This window comes from Nyctereutes procyonoides, unplaced genomic scaffold (assembly GCF_905146905.1).
Source record: "Nyctereutes procyonoides isolate TBG_1078 unplaced genomic scaffold, NYPRO_anot_genome, whole genome shotgun sequence".
Lineage (NCBI taxonomy): Eukaryota > Metazoa > Chordata > Mammalia > Carnivora > Canidae > Nyctereutes > Nyctereutes procyonoides.
In genome coordinates, this window is record NW_026575142.1 from 51,638,166 (window position 1) to 51,651,179 (window position 13,014).

The window sequence follows — 13,014 nt, forward strand, 5'->3', positions numbered from 1 at the left end:
CTGATTGTGATGGCTGCTTTGCCACAAGGATTTTACTGGCCATGGCCATGGAGAATGCGTGGCTGAGAAATACGGAATGGAACAATAATTTATCTTTTGCTAGTAGAACTGAGTTTGGATTAAATGACATTTGCCACAGAGTTTATCTGTTTTTGAACTTTTTCCTTGGTGGTGTTCTTGGCAACCTGTCTATCAATAGTTTTATCTAGCTGGATGGGTCAGTGGGTATTTTTAATTTGGCTCTAAAAACTGGGGTCACATAAAGAGAAAGAGCAAAAGATGTGGGTTCTGGCCAATAGGGTTAAAGGCTTTGCTTTGCTACTCACATATTGTGTTCCCATAGTCTCCTACCCCATCTCAGGGCCTGCAGACCTTCTTATTTGTCTTGTTTCTTTCCTGCTAAATTAGGGTGCTGGACAGCCAGGTGAGCACCCTCATCCTCATCTCAGGAGTCCGTGACTATTCTTTACTCTTGGTCAGTTAGCCACACAGTTTTGAGGGAAGTTTTTACATCAGGTTTGTTGATAGTGACCCTGACCAGCAGAAAAAAACAGATTGATCGTCTTCATTTTTTTTTTTTCCACTTGGCAGCTATGCACCTAAGAAGTCCTTATTTTAACTTTATGCCTTTTCTGATTCCCCCAATATTTCTGTGTTTTCTACTCAAAGCAGGATGAAACCAAATAATTAGTACCACGTACACATAGCTCTTGGAATTGGGTAGGGTAGGGAAAATATTTCACTATGAAACTCTAAGTGATGTACAGGGCATTTTCCATGTACCGTCTGTAGAGAGGTGATGAAGCCTTCAACGACACCGTCTCCCAGGCATGGTCAGACCCTGACCAGCATTTGTAGGTCTCCACTTTATAGGCAGGCTCTACCCAGTTCTGCGAACCTCAGAGTGTGATGACTCTGGGAAAGCCTAGTTGTTGTTCTCTAGGAAAATTAAAGTGACCACACCTTCTGTGGTTTTTGAAGGGAGAAGAGAAGAATAGTGATGTTGGAAGTTAAAATACTATGTTTATGTAGCCCTGCAGAGTTTTGCTTGTTTATGAAAATGTGCACATAGATATGGTAGTTTATAATGTTACAAGCTCATATGGCATATATTTATAATATAGGGAGATTTCTGGGTGATACCTCACTTCCGTATATTTTAGTCTTCACTAGTTTGAGTTTTACAGTGAGACCATGAGGTATGCAGAGTTGAGGTTATAGTTTTAGGGTGGGGGAAATGGAGGCTCAGAGAGGTCAGTGCTTGAGATATTTGTGACTCATTAGTCATTAGTGTTTCACAGAGTTGTTTTGCTCTAAGAAAATCAGACTGACAACATTTATGATTTTTGAAGGAAGAGAAGAAGTTTACAAGGATTGGAAATTATGCTGTTTATATTAATATTAAGCTATGCCAATGCTCTAGTCATAATATGACTCAAGACTGGGAATTTACTATTGATAGAGGGGTGAGAAGCCATGGAAAGTTCACAGATTTTTCTCAATGGATGACAGTCCATCCATTTATCCATCCATCTATTCTTCTATCCATCCATGCATTCATCCTTCTGTCCATCACCTATCTATTCATTTCATCATATATATATATATTTACAAAAGTATAGTGTGCCAGCTTCCATGCTGAGCCCCGATTCATCAAAATTAAATCAGAATGACATGTGGCTGTTGAGGATTTAAAGTGTGGCCCATTTGAATTGAGATATGCTGTAAGTGTGAAGTATTTATCAGATTTCAAAGGCTTTATAAAATTAATAAAATACCTTACTAATAAATTCTATGTTCCTTACTTACGAAGTGTTAATATTTTGCTTGTATGGGGTTAAATGAATTGTATTATTAAAATTAATTTCTCCGGCCTTTTTCTTGCTTTTTAAAAATGTGGCTTAGGCTAGCAAGTGACAAATACATTTATGGCTTGCATTCTATTTCTGTTGGGCAGCACTGCTTGGAAGCTCGTTGTCTAGTGGGGGAAGTGAGATACACACCCACATGTCCTTCTCTGACAACATGCCGTTCCCCCTCTTTCCTTCTTTGCCTGGTCTCGCCTTCTTTGGGCTTCTGAGCCCATGTCAGTCTGATGGAAGCCGTTCTTACCCAAGTCTGTGGGGACCACATTCATTTCTTTTTTAGCACTGTTCTGATCTGACCCCGACGGTCTTGTCACTGTTGACCACTCTTGCTTCCTCCATTCTTCCTTTGCCTTTCTGGCTCCTCCTCACGGGTGCTTCCCAGGCTCTTGTTCCCCTCACGTCTCATAAACGTTGGTATTGCAGAGCTTTGTCTTTGGCCACCTTCATTGTCTTTGTGCTCCTGACTCCCAGGTGGTTACATTCAGTTTAGAACTCTTGAGCCTCAGAGCCATGTGGGCAAGTGTCTTTTGGGTGCTCCAGTTGGAAATGTTAAAGTTACCTCAGACTCAAGCTGTCTTAGCATTGTTGCCTTAACAAATAATATCACCCCCTATCTATGGAGTCACCCAAGCCCAGAAACTGGGACACGTTCTGGATACCTGCCCCCTTCCCCCTCACCTTTCTATTTTGTCATCATCCTCAGATCTTATCCAAATCCACCGTGGTAGACTCCTACCTGCCCCACTCCATCTGCACTGTCCTGCCCCAGTTCCCACCCTTAGCATCTCTCACCTGCCATGGCTTAATTATTCTGCCCTTCGTCCATCCCATTTTCTGATCTTCTAGAGTGACTTTCCAAACATGCAAATCCATTCATGCCCTGTCTCTTTTTAAAATCCTTGGATAATTTCTTCATTCAGGATAAAATCCACAAACCTTTGCCTAAAGCAGAAGACTCTTGGTTATTTGACCCCCTACTTCTTTCCATCATCATCGCACTAACCTCTGAGAAAGATCCTGCATTCCAGGAATATCCAGGAGATTCTCTGTAGCCTCCATGACATAACACACACTGTTCCCTGGTAAGACATCGCTCTTTTCCCCCAGGTTTTCATGGTAGCTCCCATATGCCTTTTAAGATTGTGCTCTGATATCTCTGCTTGGAATAAACCTCTAACCCCTGGTAACTCCAATTCCCCCATTTTTAGCTATTTATTGAAGTTGGTAGCGTTTCCTTGAGAACAAAACTCATTTCTTTTAATTCTGTATCCTCAAGTCCAAAATAGTACACAAGAGACATTTGTTGAATGAATCAATGCCCAAGAGCAAAGGGTAGAGATAAATGCATATAGAAGTTGCAGTGGGAATTCTAGTGAGGTAGGATGGGAGCGGGGAAGGCCCCAGGAGAGGTGGCATTTGAGCTCTGCCTTCAAGTCTGGTGGCAGTGGGTTGAGAGGATGCAGAAGAAACCCTGGTAGTCATCCTCTCCGTGCTGTGTTCTATAGGGGACAAGAATATAGAATAGGCCCCTCCCCTGTCCTCACTAGAGTACAATAAGGAGGCCAGTCTTAGGAGTCCATGTGGGCTAGTGTGTGTCTTTGGTCCTCAGCTTGGTTATATAACTCAGCAGAGCCTCCTTCCCCTGGTCCACAGCTGGCATGGCAGACAGGCGTCCCATCCTCACTCGTAAACTGCCCTGGGGGAAAGGAATCCAGGATAATGGTTTGCATTTTCATCTTTACTTCTCCTTTGGAGCTGTCTTTCTGGATAGCAGAGAGGTGACCTCAGAAGCCAGAGACAGGAAAGAGCAAAATGAGTCATCTCAGGCCCTAATGAGGTGCGTGAGGGACCCTTCCTGGGAGGGTCATGCGAGGTCGTGCTGTGCCCAGGGTGAGTTTTTGCCTTGGGGCTCTAGGCGGCACTGGGGGAGAGCTGAGCTAATTTTACCCACAGGAGCTGACTGTGCTGAAGGGCAGGGCTTATGACATTGGATGCCCGGAGAGCTCCCAGGGTGCAGCCCTGTTATCTATGGGCCGATTTTCCTCCTCCAGGTGAATACATTTTTCCATTTGGCGTGCATATCGGCAAGCAGGGTGCTCAGGTGCAAGGAACTTCAGATTTGGCGGGAGGCCATGGAGCTGGGTTTGGATCCTGCCCCTGCGCCTTGCTTACTGACCTCGGACCAGTTATATCATCTGTCTGAGTCTCAGTTTCTTCGTTCGTAGAGTAGGACTTACACCTGCATCCTGAGATTGCTCTTAGGTTTACACACCAGGTGACACTTAGCCAGCGTCACCACTTGCCAGCCACTGTTGCAGCTGCTCTGTTTGTACTGATTCATCCAATCCTCCAAGCAGACCTATGAGGGAGGTACTGTTGCTATCTCTATTTTACAAATGAGAAAGCAAGGACAGGAACAGACCTTTCTGGAGGCCGACTCTGTGGGGCTGCACAGAGCAGATGGGTTAATTTTGTAGCCGGCATGCCTTTGAGGTACTGAAGTATTCAGCGGCCATTCTGGAAAACACAGAGGTCAAGCCCAGAATTCTCGGGAAAGAGTCCACGATTATGCTATAAACGCACTTTGTTTTATAGGAATTAGAGTTTAAGTTGACCATAAGCTAGTTTGTGTAGTTCTGATTAGCTCATGCCCTACAATTTATGCTGCTTAGGTCTGTTAGGCTCATTGTGGTGAAGTGAGCTCTTTTTCTCCCCTCCAGACCAGCAAGGGAGAAGGTCTTAGGTACAGATAGACCTAAGTCTTACTTGAGCAGATCAAGAAGGAGAGGAATGGATCATCAGTTGATGGATCTACTGTATCCCCCCCCCCCCACCCCAGCCTTCTATATTTTCAGGCTGAAAGTGCAGGAAAGATGTTCCACATAATTTAAGTGGAAAGGGAGTAATTTGGGGAAAGAGATGCTCACAAAATTGTTAGAGAGGCTGGAACAGTGGGAGCAGTGGGAGCAGGAGGCTACATCGGCAGCTATTGAGTTTCAGGATTGATTCCATAGTCACAGTCTGGGTGTGAGGAAGAGGGGGTTAGGAAACCACTGCTGGGGCCCTTGGACTGTTCTCAGCATTTTCATAGTGGATGGTAGGACACTGGGTTGCCACATGGAGCGGCATTTTGACTCAGCCCTCCATGATGGTACCTGCCTGTAGAAATAGTGGCAGGAGGCTTTAGCTTCTCTTCCACCTTGAAGGTCTCACTCATGTCCATCTTATTGCTGGGTGCTAATTCACTAGCTTCTAGGCCTTGTGGGAAATGTAGTTTTTAGCAGTTGGCTTCTGCAGAGCAGGAAGGAAGTGCTTTAGAGGTGGGAAGGAGTTCAGATGAGCCCATTGAAGGAATATACTTGCCACCTGCACACTCCTTTAGACGTGCCCATGCATTATTATCCCCAGACACTTAATATATACCATCAGGTAATACCACAGTATAATTTGGTCTAATGGTCTTCTTAATGTTTGTTTATTTACATAAAATTATTATCCCTCAAATGCAGGCCATTTGCCTAGTTTCAGTTTCTGGATTGTGTTCTCCTTAGTTTTTTTTTTTTTTTTTTTTAATTTCAGCATAGTTAACATGCAGTGTTCTATTAGTTTTACTATAGTGATTCAACAGTTCTATACATTGCTCTCTGTTCATCATAATGGGTTCTCCTTAGTTTTGATAAAAGTGGTTGATTACAAATCTGATTACAAATTTTCCTGTTCAATTTAATCTCCTCTTGTGAGTCATGCCCTGGACAGTTGTCTTGTTTACATTGTTCACAAATGTTTATTAGATACTTACTATGAGCCTGACACTATGCTAGATTTGGTGCTGTGGCCATAAGAGTCATGGATGGAGCCCTGACTGGAAAGAGAATGACTAAGCTAGGGACATAATAAGACTACAAGAAGGTTATGATTGACGTCTGGACAGCAGGCTGAGCAAACTCAAAGAGAAGGGATTCCACCTGGACTGAGAAACAAGGCAGGTTTCACGTAGGGTGACTGTGGTTGGGTGGTTCTCGGTTGGGGGGCAGTAACATCTCTCTCAGGGACCTGTGCAGATGTGATGGAGTGCTTTTTGCTGTCTCAGTGCTGGAGGCCAGAGCACTATTGTCATTCAGTGGGTGGGGGCAGAGATGCTAGATGTCCTGTAACGCATGCAGCATTGTGGAAATAACTGCCTTTCTTCAACGAGCAATCTCATTCCTGTTGGGAATGACCACTAGGCCTTGAAGGATATGTAGGATATCTATATTTGATCTTGGGCTTGGAATAATAGTAGGTCAAGTAAAGGGAACAGTGTGAGCTAAGAGTTCAGTTTGAGTCAAGCAAAGGATGTGTGCTGAGTGGCAGTGGGGAGAGTTAGCTTATGGTGAGAATAGAAGGTTGAGTGCCAGTTATTAAGAAACTTGAGGTATTAGGTAAAGCACTTGGACTTACTCTCTTGCTATTGGGAAGCCACTTAAAACATTAGTGCAAAGTCTGTGGAGCAGAAACCTAGCCTTATCTTAGCACTGTGTCTCCAGTAGACACCAGTGACACCTTTTTGAAGGAATGAATGCCCCAGGCAAGTCGTTTAGAGGAGTTGGACTAGTTGGCATCTGAATTTTTGCCAGATATAGGATCCTATGATCCTGGGAGAGCCTGGCAGGCAGCCTTTGGACTTTAGGAGAATACACTGGCGGCCTGCTATGTGCACCTTGTCTCTACATCAAATGAGAGGGTGGAGCTCAGGCAGTAGTGCATTCATTGCCTACACTGCAGAGAGAAGCTGATGTCTTAAGCATCTTGAAGGAGAGAGGGACTCTCTCACTGCCCTCCCTTGTGGAGCCCATAGGCCATGAGGCACGTGAAGTGTGGACTGTGAGCCCGCATTAATGCTCTTGCCTTGTGAGCTTATTAAAAATCATCAGTCCCACCAGCAGTTTGCAGACAAGCTTCCTGTGCCTGTGACCATGGCTACAGCTGCTCTAAGGGAGCTCTTGCTGGTCTGAGTGGTGATGCTGTCATGTGGTGGTCCCTGCGCCACCCCGTAGAGTTCTGGGGGGTCCTTTGTTCTTTGGGTCAGTCCTCCTTCCTCCTTTCAGGATGGGCTTCGGGACTCGGGACGGAACTGACTGAACATGCCTGTGAGATGCTACCTTGTTAGCACCCCTCCAGTGTTTCATTCTGAAGCCCTTCAGGAGGAGAGAAACAGGGTGTGGATGTATGGGATGCGGTGGTCCAGGGAGGGAGTGTGGTTTGCCTGGGTCACATAGCGAGCTCACCGCAGGCCAGCCCAGCACCTTTATGGCAGAGTTTTGATTGCACTCCGCTGCTGGGGGAGAGTGTGTAGTGACACAGGCTCCAAACTTTGCTACAGGCTCAGCTACTTAACTATATCACGGACCTTCAGCTTCCTCATTTGTTAAACAGGTGTCATGGTCATGTCTGCCATTAAGCATTTAAAAAGATGGGGGATTGTGGAAAGATTGGGGGACTGCAAAGAAATACAGAAGTACTTCTTCTTCTTATGATATGGATGTTTCTGGACTAGACATGGATGGGACCGTCGGCAGAGAAAGGATGGGGCGTGAAGACTCTGCTGGCCACACCTCAATCACAGAATACTCCATCTAGTCCAGGGGATCCACTTCCCCATTGCACAGCAAAGAGATTTTGCAATCGGATTTGGAGGTGTAGCAGTAGGGGGGAGACTTGGCCAGATCTTGGGGTTGGGAGGAATTAGGGGTACATTCTTGCCTGGAGTCAGGGATTCATGTAGCAATATAATGGGGGATGTGGCTAGAAAGATGGGTTGGGGGCTCATCCTGGAGATCCTGAATGCTGGTCTGGGGGCTGTTGGACATTATTTTTTGTGCAGTTCAGATTACTGGTTGGCGTCAACTGGGAAAACTGGGATGATGTGGGGATAAGCTGGCAGCACCTTCTGGATGTGCAGGGAGCCTGGGGCAAAACTCAGGCAACATACAGGGAGTCATGCAGTTGGAGTAGGGGCCTTAAGATGAGTACATTTATTTTTTGTAGTGGTTCAACTTTTTTACTTGAGGTTATAATAAAAATGATAATATAGGTATACAGCTGAGAAATTTTCAAGACTTTCATACCCGTTAACTCTTTGGTTCTATACAAATTAAGGGGAGGTACCAGGCAGGATTGTTCATGACCCTGTTTTATAGATAAGGAAATCGGGACCTAGAGACAGATGGGGTTTTTGAAGCCGCTGGTTGTTACAGATGCCGGAAGCTGGGACGCCCAATCTAACACTTCCTCCTGTGCCAGTGACCTGGGCCGATGGTTTTCTCAAGCTCACTCTCTCCACCCTTGACTCTCTTCATTGACTTTCTTGGAAGTCTAAAATGGCCTTGGATTTCCAAGGTTCCTGAGACACAGTGTAAGCTTTTTCAAAGATGAGCTGTGGAGAACTAACGTTTTCCTCCGTCTAGCTCTTTATTGATGTCATATTGTTTATTTAGGATGAAAATGTCCTTGAAAGCATTGAGCCCCAGTCTTCCTGAGCATATTTTTTCTCTGGACATGGTGCTACCTCTTTTACATCTATGAACTTAGATAAAGTTATAGATGAGGCGTTCAATAACACAGTATTTATTCTAACATTTTACTAAGCAGCTTATGCACATTAGATAGTTCTAATGAAAGACTTATTTGGTAGGTAGTATTATTTCCCATTTTACAGATGAGAAAACTGAGGCTTACTGAGATATGAATAACTTTCTAGTTGAAAACACGTTTATTTCCCCATGGGCTTGTTGCAGAAAGGCTGGAGCCTGTGTTTCTAACAACTTCTCCAAGGAGAACATCACAGGGCACATTTCCAGAACTGAGAATCCAAGGTTTTTCACTTGAGAACCCCCTTTTTTTTCCCTGCTACCCCACGTATTAGCCGTCTCCCTGGTAAAAGCACAGAGGTAATTAAGGAGGTATAGCTCACCTTGGAGGTTGCTACTGTCCAAGCCGGAAGGTACGGTGAAGGCTGCTGTGCTTTCCTGAGTTACACAGTATTGCAGGACTCCAGGAGTGGGGTTAGGGTTGGGGTGCTGGGTGGGGGAGATGGCAAGTGGGGAGAAAAGTGGGGGGAAGGGGTGCCCCAGAGCCCAGCCTGAGCAGCTCTGTTGCGACCTACTTTTACAAGAAAGCATTTGCAAAGCATTTTGTTTAAAGGAAAGTCTCTGCTGCCGGGGGAAAAAAAAGAAAAAAAAAAGTTTGAAAAACCACTGTGCTAGCCCAGTATGTCTGTTCACCAAAGCTGAGAGACAGAGTGGCTTAGCACCCTTGACACTTGTAAGGGATCCTGCGTTTTTTTCCCCCTTTTCAAGGAACTGTGCGTTGTGTTTACTTCGTCCGGAGGCCTCCAGGCACCTGGCTGTAGGTTCAGGGTCATGCAGCCTCAGAGTAGCTGCAGAAGCCTCAGGCTGCCCCGTGCACACGCTCCTTGACCTGTGTCCTTCACCTTGGCTGTGTCTCCTCTTCAGACCTGGGGAACCTCACTGAGATTAGTTCCATTTCTGTGAAGAATAGAATGGAAATGACAGCGTTGTCACTTCCCTGGCCCAACCTTCAAAGACATGGCCTCACTGACTACCTGTGACTATTGGAGTGTTCATTGTATGCACAGTGCTGAGAAGAACACAGGCAAGGTTCCTGACTCCAGGGGTCTTCTGGGGAGAGAGAAGCAAATAAGGAATACGGTCAACTGTTTTTGTAGGGTTATGCTTGTGATACATATGATTGTTATCTGTGATAGCTAAGTGAGGATGACTTCATCTCCTAGAAATGGGATAGGGAGAGTCTAATAAAGAAAGTTAGAAGTTGGAGAGTGCGTTGTAGAATTGCAGGGGATTGAGTTTGCACTGGGAGTTAGCTAATCCTGGCCTTTCCCACTTACTGTCTCTGGAACTTGCACAGTTTACTTTTTCTTCAAGCCTTTACTTCGTCATCTGTATAACGGATGAGATGGCCTCGGTCACAGGGCGGTGGATGGATGGGATTAAATGGAATGATGGTTGCATCCTGCTCAGTACAGTGCTCAGCACAGTGTTTGTTCACTCATTAAATTATAGTTGTTGTTGCTGTTATGATTATTTGCCAGTGAGGAGTCAAAGAGACCATTTTTGAAAACCTGATCAGTGCTTTGCTTCTCACAAAAGCTCTCTGTTTCCAGGAACAGAAGCGATCTCATCACCTTAGGCTACAGTAGTTATTTGGCTTCAGTTTCCCTGGCTGAGTCTCCTGTTTTTGCCTCCGCTCATCTGCCCAGCTCTCCCACTGGTGGCCTACACACATAGCCGGTCACTGGACATAGCTCTTCATTGGCTGGGCTCAGACCCTTCCTTTTGCCTGGAATTGTTCTTTGTCACTGTCCCTGTCCCACCCTCTTTTAATACCTAGCCTGGAGGTCAGTGCCTCCCACTGAGGGTACCCTGCTGCAGTCTGAACTTTCCGAGTTGGCCACCTCTTGTCCCATGTTGTAGTCGTGTCTGTATCTCAGAGCCCGTTGCTGCGCCATCCCTGGGAATGCGGGCCCACACTCTTGATAGGTACTCACACGTTTCTGTGATAAATTAATTTAGTGCCTTTCGCCAATGTGAAACACAAGGAAGCAGATGATAAAATGCAAACCTGAAAACAATCATCGCAGAGCTGCGTGCTCATCAGCCTTGGGAATGGATTTCTGGGGAAGGTCTGGCCCCTCCACAAATGACATTGATAACTTGGATCTTTGCAGAAATTGAAGAGAATCCTGATGACTAGCGTGTTGGGAGAGGCCTGAAGGAAACCAGACCAGTGACTGCACTCTCAGAGCTTCTTGGGTACCCTCCGCTCCCAGGTGATCTGCAGCTGGACCTCTGGTATGCAAATGGACCTCTCTGGGGCCTGGGATGCGTGAATTCCAGGTTGAGCCTCAGAGAGCTGTGCTGGGACATTTAATAGGTTGCTGATTTCTATCATTTTGGTATCTGCAACTTGAAATATCCTGTGCCCTTGGTTGGTTCATGCTTGGGAGCTTCCTTAGTGCTCTCTGGTAAATAGCTCATTACTGTATGTTATTTCCCCATGGGCTTATTGCAGAAAGACTGGAGCCTGTGTTTCTAACAACTTCTCCAAGGAGAACATCACAGGGCACGTTTCCGGAACTGAGAATCTCGGGGGGGTCTTTCCTACGTCCCTCTCTATTACCTCTCTTTGGGCTGGCATTCTCCTGTCGCTGAAAAGGGAGCCTTGTCTTGAGCAGTCCTGTAGACACATGTGACTTGGCGGCTGAAAATCTGACAGTGGATGCTGGGCTTCAGCTGCCAGTGAGAGGCATCGAGACAGAACCCTGTAGAACATCAAATCATTTCCCTTTCATTCCCAGAGCCTTAATGTTTCTTTGTCTTGAGAATGACCTCACTGCTTTTTTGTATTTGTAATGGAATGCACAGTCATTTACCAGTAATCACACAATAATCCCTTACACTTTTGGACCGCCTTCCCGTTTTCCAGAGGGTTTTAACTCTCATTATCTCATTTGATCCTCATAACTGCTCTGAGAGGAGACAGAAAGGCTATTTAAATCTCTAATTTTCAGGTGTAGAAACTGAGGTTTAGAAAAGTTAAACAGTTGGCCAGAGGTCACACGGTTAGTATGCAGCCGAGTTGGAACTGGAATCTCAAGTAGTCTAACTTCTAAACCAGTGTTTCTTTTATTACTTACTGGTGGGGTGACCTTGGGAATATACTTAAGCTCTCTGAGCCTTCTCTTTCCTGTCATGAAATTGGGTATCATACTCCCAGTGGAGGTGCCAGTAGGGATTAAAGGAGACTGTCTGGGAAAGCATTCGTTACCAGGTAAAGCGTGCTGCTAACATGAGGCATCACTGCTGCATGTACCTTGAATCCAAATCGTGCCTTCAGAACATCCTTCCCTCCCCTGCCATTTTGTAAAGACAATGGTGTCCAGAATGGTGCCTGAGTGTCAAGGATCATGAGCTCCCAGCCCTGTGGCCAGCAAGCTGGCCCTGCCTGCAGGCTGCTTTGTTATTCTGAGAGCTCTTTTTTAAAAACATTTTTTCTTTTTCTTTTTTTTTTATAAATTTATTTTTTATTGGTGTTCAGTTTGCCAACATATAGAATAACACCCGGTGCTCATCCCGTCAAGTGCCCACGTCAGTGCCCGTTACCCAGTCACCTCCACCCCCCACCTACCTCCCCTTCTACCACCCCCAGTTCGTTTCCCAGAGTTAGTATTCTGAGAGCTCTTGAGCTGGCAAAGCCCTTTTTTCCTGCAGAACTCTCTCTTAATGTTCCTTGGAACAACCTTGTATGCTGGAGACAGTTTTAGGTCTGGCAGGACAGGGGAGCAGGATTGGGGAGCTGGGAATGGGATCTGTGTCCCTGAGCTTCATCCACAAAGGGTGGGAATGTGGTATGGGGAGGGGTAAAGGGGGCCAAAGAATGGGTCTCAAAGGTCTTTTTCCTTAAGCCTCAGTGGCTGGGATTTAATAGGGTACTTCTTAGGAGTCCACAGGGCCAGCGGTCCATGTGCAGAATGGGTTGCTTAGTAGTAACACTTCCTGGAAAAACCCCAAACGATGGATTTCAAGTTGGCAACAAATGCTTTGGGAGTTAGCGGTGCGATAGGGTCAGGAAACGGCCAGCATGCCCGAGGGTTGACATCTTGGCAGCTTCGTACATACTCACCTACAGAAATCCATACTCTATACTCACGTACAGAAATTCCAAGGCAGTGAAACACATATAGGCTGTTCATATGGGTGGAAGAGGCAGAGTGAGGGACAGGAGGTTGAAAGCCAGGAGCCAGATTTTGTTTCCATATAAGGAAGAACTTTCCTTTGGAAAGATGCAATTGGCAGCAGTAGGAGATAACGATTATCACCTCCCTGGAGACTTCAGGGACACCACGGAAGGGCTTATAACCAGGGAGGCATTGGGTTTGGTGGCATTTATGGTCTTCTGTCCTTTCAAGATCCCAGAGCCAATGGCTTTCAGTGGTCAAGAGGACGAGAGGCACACATACATTAGGGAATGCAAGGCCCCTTTGTGGATATGGAAACTGGTCTCCAAATGCTATTTTGCAAAATGGAGGGCAAATAGAACCTCTTCTTTCTTGGTTTTCATACCTATC

General features: G+C 45.7%; 1 protein-coding gene across 11 annotated transcripts in view; it reads left to right on the forward strand.

The window, feature by feature from the left end:
- The window catches only part of LPP (LIM domain containing preferred translocation partner in lipoma), a 674,822-nt gene that overhangs the window by 39,725 nt on the left and 622,083 nt on the right, over positions 1-13,014 (forward strand). For 7 of the 11 annotated variants that reach the window (XM_055308459.1, XM_055308473.1, XM_055308464.1 and 4 more), the window contains exon 2: positions 10,615-10,738. The exons of the other annotated variants lie outside the window; for them this stretch is intronic. The gene's annotated coding sequence lies outside the window, so the exon portion shown is untranslated. The remainder of the gene's footprint in view (positions 1-10,614; positions 10,739-13,014) is intronic. 11 annotated transcript variants of the gene reach the window in all.